Consider the following 7,590-nt stretch of genomic DNA (forward strand, 5'->3'; position numbering starts at 1 on the left):
CTTAATTTTATGCTAAAAACAACATTTCGATTCCTATAGTCCCTGGCCATTGCCAGATTGCAGCGACTAATAAGATAGTAGATTTTAGAATATTACACAAATTTAATGGATACCAGTAAACTGAAATGGTTAGTTTGTTGTTTGAACTTTGAAAAATTCATTTATATTCATGTAATTAAAAGCCAGTATTTGTAAAATTTGATTCACACCATTCGTTTGTATTCTTTGGTGAGTGTGCCTGTAAAAAAAAAATGCATAGCTCCATGAATAGTTGATCATGGACGTCGTAAAGGATGGTAGAGACTTGGCATCCTTCTAGGAGGCAACTCATGGAGGATGAAAAGGACCAATCCTGCAGGAACAATCTCCACAAGCGCGTAGTATACAAGCTCCAGAATTGGATGAATCTTCACAATGCCAAGCTGAGCCACAGCAACAAAACCAGACCTTATCAAAAAACTTGCAAAACATATCGTTATCACACACCTAACCTCACGGAGCTTCTGGCTGCGCCTTCTCTCATCGAGTGGAAACCATCTGAGCATTAAAAAAAGCCTTCCTCCAAAAACCAAGAAACCCAACGCTGCAACAAATGATATAACCGCAACAAACAATGACCCCATCACCTCCAGCACAACATTGTGGCCAACGCTCCACATGAATACCCAAATGCAGAACTTGGTAACATAAATCAAACCATTCACAATAATATAGGCCGGCCGAATTGTGCGAATCCACGGGCTTCCTCGTGCCTGATAATATACCTGTGCCCAAAACAGCACAAGTAATGTATACGCGGTCAAGAATAGTAATCCTGGAAATTCTAGCACTGCAACTGCAAAAACCCTTGGCTTCAACGCGAGCACGCGACTGTGGAATCCAAAGGTGAGAACTCGTGCTCCACAGACGATGAAGTTCAGGAAATGGAAAAGCTTCTGTATTGTCCAACCAAATTCTGGAACGCGTATTTGAATCAGAATGGTTTGTACGAGGGCCACAATGCCAACAAACGCGTAACCAATGGAGATTACTGTGTACAAATCCGCTGCCACCAGCCATTCGCTAGCTGAGTCCTTGGTCTTCTCCCACCATCCTGCTGCAGCGACAGTAGCCGCACATTCTGCTATCGACCTCAACATTCTGCTAATTTGTTCAAATTCTCACCATCTCGCAAGCCAGCATTTCATAAACCATGATTTAAAGTAGAACAACCATATATAAAGTTGAAAGACGTCTCTCTCTTTATAATCAATGGCGCCGGTTGGTTTACCTGATAATAACATTTTTAATTTTAATTTATCTTATATCATATTTTTAATTTTTTATAATATAATATATAATTATAATATTTCTTTTTTTTCCAACCAGTGTCTATAACCTCTCTGAAATATGAACAAATGTCTTCCAAGGTAAGACATTTATAAGTAAATAAAATACTTGAGAATGATATTTAATATAAAATAAGCCATTTCAACTTCTTATATTCAACCAAACATATCTCAACACACCTATTGTTACTTGTGCATGGTTGTTCTATGCCTTTGTGGTGTTTGGTACGTGGAGAAATTTTGAATTTATGTCACTTAGGAAATATTTAGTATTTTCTCTTTTAGTCTCCTTTTCTTTTGAGTATTTATCATAGGGGTCTAAGTTTTTTTTATTTAGTTATTCTAAAGAGTTGTTTTATTATTGATATCTATTATTTTTATTTTTTATTTTTTTTGAATTTGAGATAGATAAATATGTAATTTTTCTATATTAATAAATTTTAAGTAGAAATAAAAATAAAAATAAATCTATACCTCAAAATATAATTTGATTTATTTACTTTTATCATTATAAATATCAATAATAAAAATATTGTAGGTATAGATATTATTATTATTTAAATTTATAGTTATAGTTATAAATATCAATAATAATGACATTTTCCAAGTAAAAATATTAAAAACATGTAATTTCCAAATCTGTAGCATTTTTCTTTTACTTTTTAAGAAAAAATGTTTTGTCAAAAAATATATATATATTAATTATATCTGTTGTTTTTTTCATCTCAATTTTTTAGGAAATCAGAATCACTTATCTAAAGTCTTAGCCTTCTGTATTATTACTATATAAATTTGTTTTCAGTTGAATATACGTATGCTCCATTCTAAGGTTCGGAGCCAAAAATTATAGCACCATTTTTGTTCATTTTTTATACCTTTCTCATTAGTATAATGAAGGTTAAAGATTAACTTTTGTTGTCTATAAAGGAAAAATGGTGAAAACTAAGAAAAAAATTGTATCCCATAATATTTATGATTGTGAGTGTTTCACAACTTTTAAAGCAGTGATATGATGTTCTTGTCATTTTTTACATTGATTTATTTTGTATTTTTTGTACTTTTTCTAGACTTAAAATTTTTAGCCAAAATTATTATATTTCAAAAGAAGGAAAACTAAACTTTTAAGGTAGCATATTTGGCAAAGCATGTAAACATGTTACATAAAATATTGTGAGGTTGTTGGTTTGATCCTCTAATTAATCCAAATCCATGTTAGACAGAATCCAAACCACCTCATTTTTTTATTCCACGGTCACAAAAAGTTGTGTTATTGGATCCCTTTTCCTTTATTGAATATTTCAAAAATCACCAACAAGTCTTGAAATAGTGGATTTTGGCCCATTTTGACGACCACAAACCACCTGGAATTTGGAAAAATGTGTCGCTATATTTCCTCATGCTTGCTCTTGGTCCTTAATATCTAAATTTCACCATCAATGGGGCTATTGGTAATGTGTACAACCTTATTCTTTGACAAGCACTAATTTTCATTTTCAAAGATTCTAGAGTTGAATCAAGAAGTCACTATCACTGGCACTTATATTTCTCATCATTGTGGACTTGCCCTTTAAATTTCACCTTACTTTAAGCGTCTATGATCCTAGTATGGCCAAAACAAGATTTAGTCTCCAAGATTTTTTTAACAACAAATTATTTCGCTAACATGGGATGACGCATGTACATTGATATGGAACTGGTGCAATGAGTTAACCTCTATCGTTTCCATGTCATATCCCTTGCCTCATTACCTACCATGTCAAATCTCTATGGCCCTTATTTACTTTTTTCCTCTTTACTTTAAAATAGTTATTTTTTATTATTAATTCTTGTGGTCCACCAATACCCCTTTATCATTTATCCACTACTTGGCATGATTTCATTGGTTGATGTGAAAAGGGGATCCCATATCTAAGCATCTATCTTAAACACATGTTGTGGAGGTTAAGCTTGTTAATTCTTAAAATTAACCTTTGCCTCCACAAATAGCTTACATCCTAAGGTCATGCATCACCTAAACAATAATTGTGAAGGGATTTTGACCATTTGAAATACCATTCCCCATGCCTCCATAAATTACTCACCATTTTTGTCAATCAATCTACCCTGCAGTCATGGACCCTACCTCACAGATGCCACCAATGCACCCAAATTCCATGTGGCACCACTTGACACCTCTCTCTCTCTCTCTCTCTCTCTCTCTCTCTCTCTCTCTCTCTCTCTCTCACACACACACACACACACACATCTTCTTGGTATATTAATCCACTCCTATGAACATATTTGAACATGTTGCTTATAGTTTCAATGCCATTCTAGGAAATTGTAAACCACAATTTTCACAATTTTTGCTTGATTCCTTCCATCAAAGTGAATTTATAACCATGAATTACAAAAATCATGGCTCTATATGCTCTAACAGGAATCCAACTTAGGAAATTACCCATCATTCCAACAATTACTAGATTTAGAATACTTCATCAATTATTCTTCTTGAGGTGTAATGTCAAACACATAATCTGCAAAACTATATTTTCTTCGGATAGAAGCTAGTTTTTTACCCATAAAATTCCATTTTTCTAACCAAAATCTATAATATTATATTATAACATACCCAATACCTATTTTCACCTCCTCAGGATATGGGGTACTTCATGAAACAACCAATTCTCCACTCTTATTGTTGTAATACCAATATGTCTCGTACCTAGCCATCTAATTAGGCTAAAAATCAACATTTTTCATTTCTAATACCAATCTCCTCACTATCCTACTATTAATAAATGCATTCAAGCATGATAACAAAACTTATTTAAACATAATTAGTCACTTGGATAATGCCGCTACAGTTGCAAAGGGACGTAAACATTCAACAAAATTAATTAAACTAGAAACCAATTCAATCCATAAGATAAACAACATTAATTCAACATTATCATGAATAAATTTGGAGCACTTATATTTCTAGGAAGTTAATCATAAATTAGTTGCATATAAAGGACAATCCACTTGTTGTACCTCTGAGATAGTAGTAGTTCAACTACCAATGCCAGAGCATCTAAAATAATTGTTTTTGGGTTTTTGGTTTTAGTTTTGGAAGACCAATGAATGAAGACAGATGTAGAATTGACTGGCATAAATTTATTTCAAATATATATTTATTATGAGAGTATTATTGGCATAGGATATACCAGAGGGATTTCGCGGTTCCGAGGTGAGTTTTGAGCTAGGGTTATAGGCTTTCAGAGGTTGTTCTCCATGGAAGGACGCAAAGGAGGGAGCTCCACTCCCTCCTACAAGTAGGCAATGGAAAGCAAAGGTAAAAAACCGATAGAAGATGATAGAGGTCCTTCAGATGTAAGGCAAAAGGGAAGAGGAGCAAGATGGCTCTAAATCCAGGGAGAATAATAACACTAAAGAAAGCGAGGAAGCGGTCAAGAAACAGGGAACAAAAGACAAAGCACAAAAGGGACCATGCAAGCCCAAAACTACAATCACACCCAGAGTAGTTTTGAATGATCCTACTCTGCAGGTGCATAGGGACCACATGCAAACATATGCAATCATTTGTAAATTCATGGGCTTATGGCCCACTGAAAAAGCTTTACAAACATGGATTAAATGCCACTAGAAACCAAAAGAAAGCATAGAACTACATCTTGGGTCAAAGGGATTCTTTACTATAGTCTTTGCAAATATTGAAGATAAGGACAGAGTGTTTGAAGGAGGGCCATACTTTTACGCAATAACAGGCCTGTACATGCGACCATGGGTTATGAATTTTGTCCCAAAACGAGAAACTTTTACCTCGGTACCAGTTTGGGTTAGACTCTACTCTCTACCTTTGGATTATTGGCAACTGGAATCCTTATCTGCCATAGGAAATAAGCTAGGGTGTTTTGTCAAAGCCTCTGAAGCTACCAGAAGGGGAAAATACACATCCTTTGCAAGAATATGTGTGGAAATGGGTATTTCTGGAGCTTTGCCGCAAGAGGTAATCTTGGAAGTGTTTGATGAAGAATGGGTACAAACAGTGGATTATGAACACATCCCATTCAAATGTCGTAAATGCCATGAGCATGGGCATCTATTTAGAGATTTCCCTCTCAGTAAAACATAAAACAAGGGTAAAACTAACACCATGAAAGATACTGAAAGCTTTCATAAGGTGGTCCAGAAAGGAAAAGGAAGCAAAAGGGGATCGAAGCTACTTCATTCAGAAAAGCAACAAGCCAGTCAAAACAGGTTTGAAGCCCTAGAAGAGGAGGATGTGATAATGGAAGCAGACGAGGTCAAGGGAGATAGTCCAGTGGAGGAGGAGAACGAAGAGAATGATGAGCAAACCCAAAATAGAAATAAACAAAAAGAAGAAATGATGAGTGACATAGAACTGGATATGGACTAGGAAATGACCCAGAGTGAGATGGAAATGGAGGACCACAAACTACAGGAGATTCTTGAGAAAGAGAACCTAGATCTAGAAGGATTCTTGACACAAGGAACCAGGGAGGGAGTGGATTCGTTACCTCCAGAGGAGTTCCATAGAGTCCAACGGTTGTTCTTATGGAAAACTCAGACCAAAGGGCTGGAAAAGCAAGGGAAAAATGAAAGACAGGGTAGTGAAGGTGTGAAAGCTATGAAAACCACACCAGGATTAGCACCCAAAATCCCAGGAAAGAAAAGAGGCCGAAAAAAGCAGAACGAACTGTTGATGGAATGTGGAAAGCTAATGATAAACTCAGGTAAGATGAAAGACCTATCCAGTTACTCCTTTACAAATCTTTAATAATGAATTTCACTTCTTGGAATATAAGAGGTCTAGGCAGTAAAAGAAAACAAAGATTACTTAGTAATAGGATGAAACAAGCAACACCGGATGTGATCTTCATCCAGGAAACTAAATGTTACATGCAAACAATAAAAGAGATTCACAGCAAATGGCTCAATAAATTTGAGTTTCTGGAAGTCAAAGCAGAGAATACAGCAGGAGGACTTCTCATGCTTTGGAAACCCCAAAAAATTGACATTATAGATGTTGAGACATCTATAGATTATCTTTCAGTGGTCATTCAACCAGTGGGAGATAAGGAAATTTACCTGGTTACGAATGTGTATGGCCCCCAAAGATTGGATGGTAAACTCAAGCTTTTAAACTCCCTACAGGATATTAGGGAAAGACATGCAAGAATCCCTTGGATCTTAGGGGGTGATTTCAACATGATCAAATCGTTGTCGAAGAAAAAAGGGGGTACCACAATTATAAAAAAGGACTCCTGTGCATTTCAATCCTTCATAGAAAATATGAAGCTAGTGGATATTGTAATGAACAATGGTACCTATACTTGGAACAATAAAAGAGGAGGAGAGTCTCAGGTGGCCTCCAAACTAGATAGATTCATAATCTCAGAAGATCTTATGATCAAGGATAAAGACAGTTGCAAGAGTTCTCCCCTTTGGAGGCTCGAATCACTGGCCGGTGCAACTCGAAATTCAGGGCATTGGTAACCCTAGGAATAGACCTTCCAGATTTGAAAACATCTGGCTCTCCCACCCATATTTCAACAACAACATTGCCATCTGGTGGGCAGAAGATTTGAATATTCAGGGCACAAGAATGTTCCTTCTTCAAAAAATACTCAAACATATCAAACTCCATCCCAAGGAGTGGAACAAGAAGGAATATGGCAACATTTTTGAAGCAAAATAAAACTATTGAGGGAAAAATGCAGGAACTCAACCAACCCCTTATCACAGAAGGTTTTGATAAAGATAGAAATGATCAGGCAACTAAATATCATCAAGAATGGGAGAACTTATGTAAACAACAGGAAATTTTTTGGAGGCAAAAGTCCAGAGTTCAATGGCTAAAAGAAGGAGAACGTAACACTAAATTCTTCCACAGATCCACTATGGCGAACAGAGCTCACAATAGGATTTCTTCGATCAAGGACAAGGAAGGTAACCTGCTCAACTCTCATGAAGAAATAGAAGCAGTTCTGGTTTAGCACTTTCATGGTATTGCACAGGAAACCTATTCAGACAGAGATCAATCCATCAGGGTTATATCAAGACACGTACCTAAGCTGGTTACCAGAGAGGACAATTTCAACCTCAATAGACCGGTGTCGGAAGAGGAGGTCAATGAGGTCCTAAAAGAAATGCAAAATGGTAAGGCACCAGGCCCGGATGGATTCAATGTAGATTTCTTTAAAGCTTGTTGGAACATAGTGAAGTAGGACATTCTAGACATAGTGGAAGACTCTAG

At 36.0% G+C, this 7,590-nt stretch overlaps 1 pseudogene; it reads right to left on the minus strand.

The window, feature by feature from the left end:
* Window positions 1–275: 275 nt before the first annotated feature.
* On the minus strand, window positions 276–1,139 carry LOC149205910 (tobamovirus multiplication protein 1 pseudogene; annotated as a pseudogene).
* Window positions 1,140–7,590: the final 6,451 nt, after the last annotated feature.

Source organism: Pinus tabuliformis, chromosome 1_2 (genome assembly GCF_031772625.1).
Source record: "Pinus tabuliformis cultivar Carrire ecotype Pingquan chromosome 1_2, CPIR1, whole genome shotgun sequence".
NCBI classification, from domain to species: Eukaryota; Viridiplantae; Streptophyta; class Pinopsida; order Pinales; family Pinaceae; genus Pinus; species Pinus tabuliformis.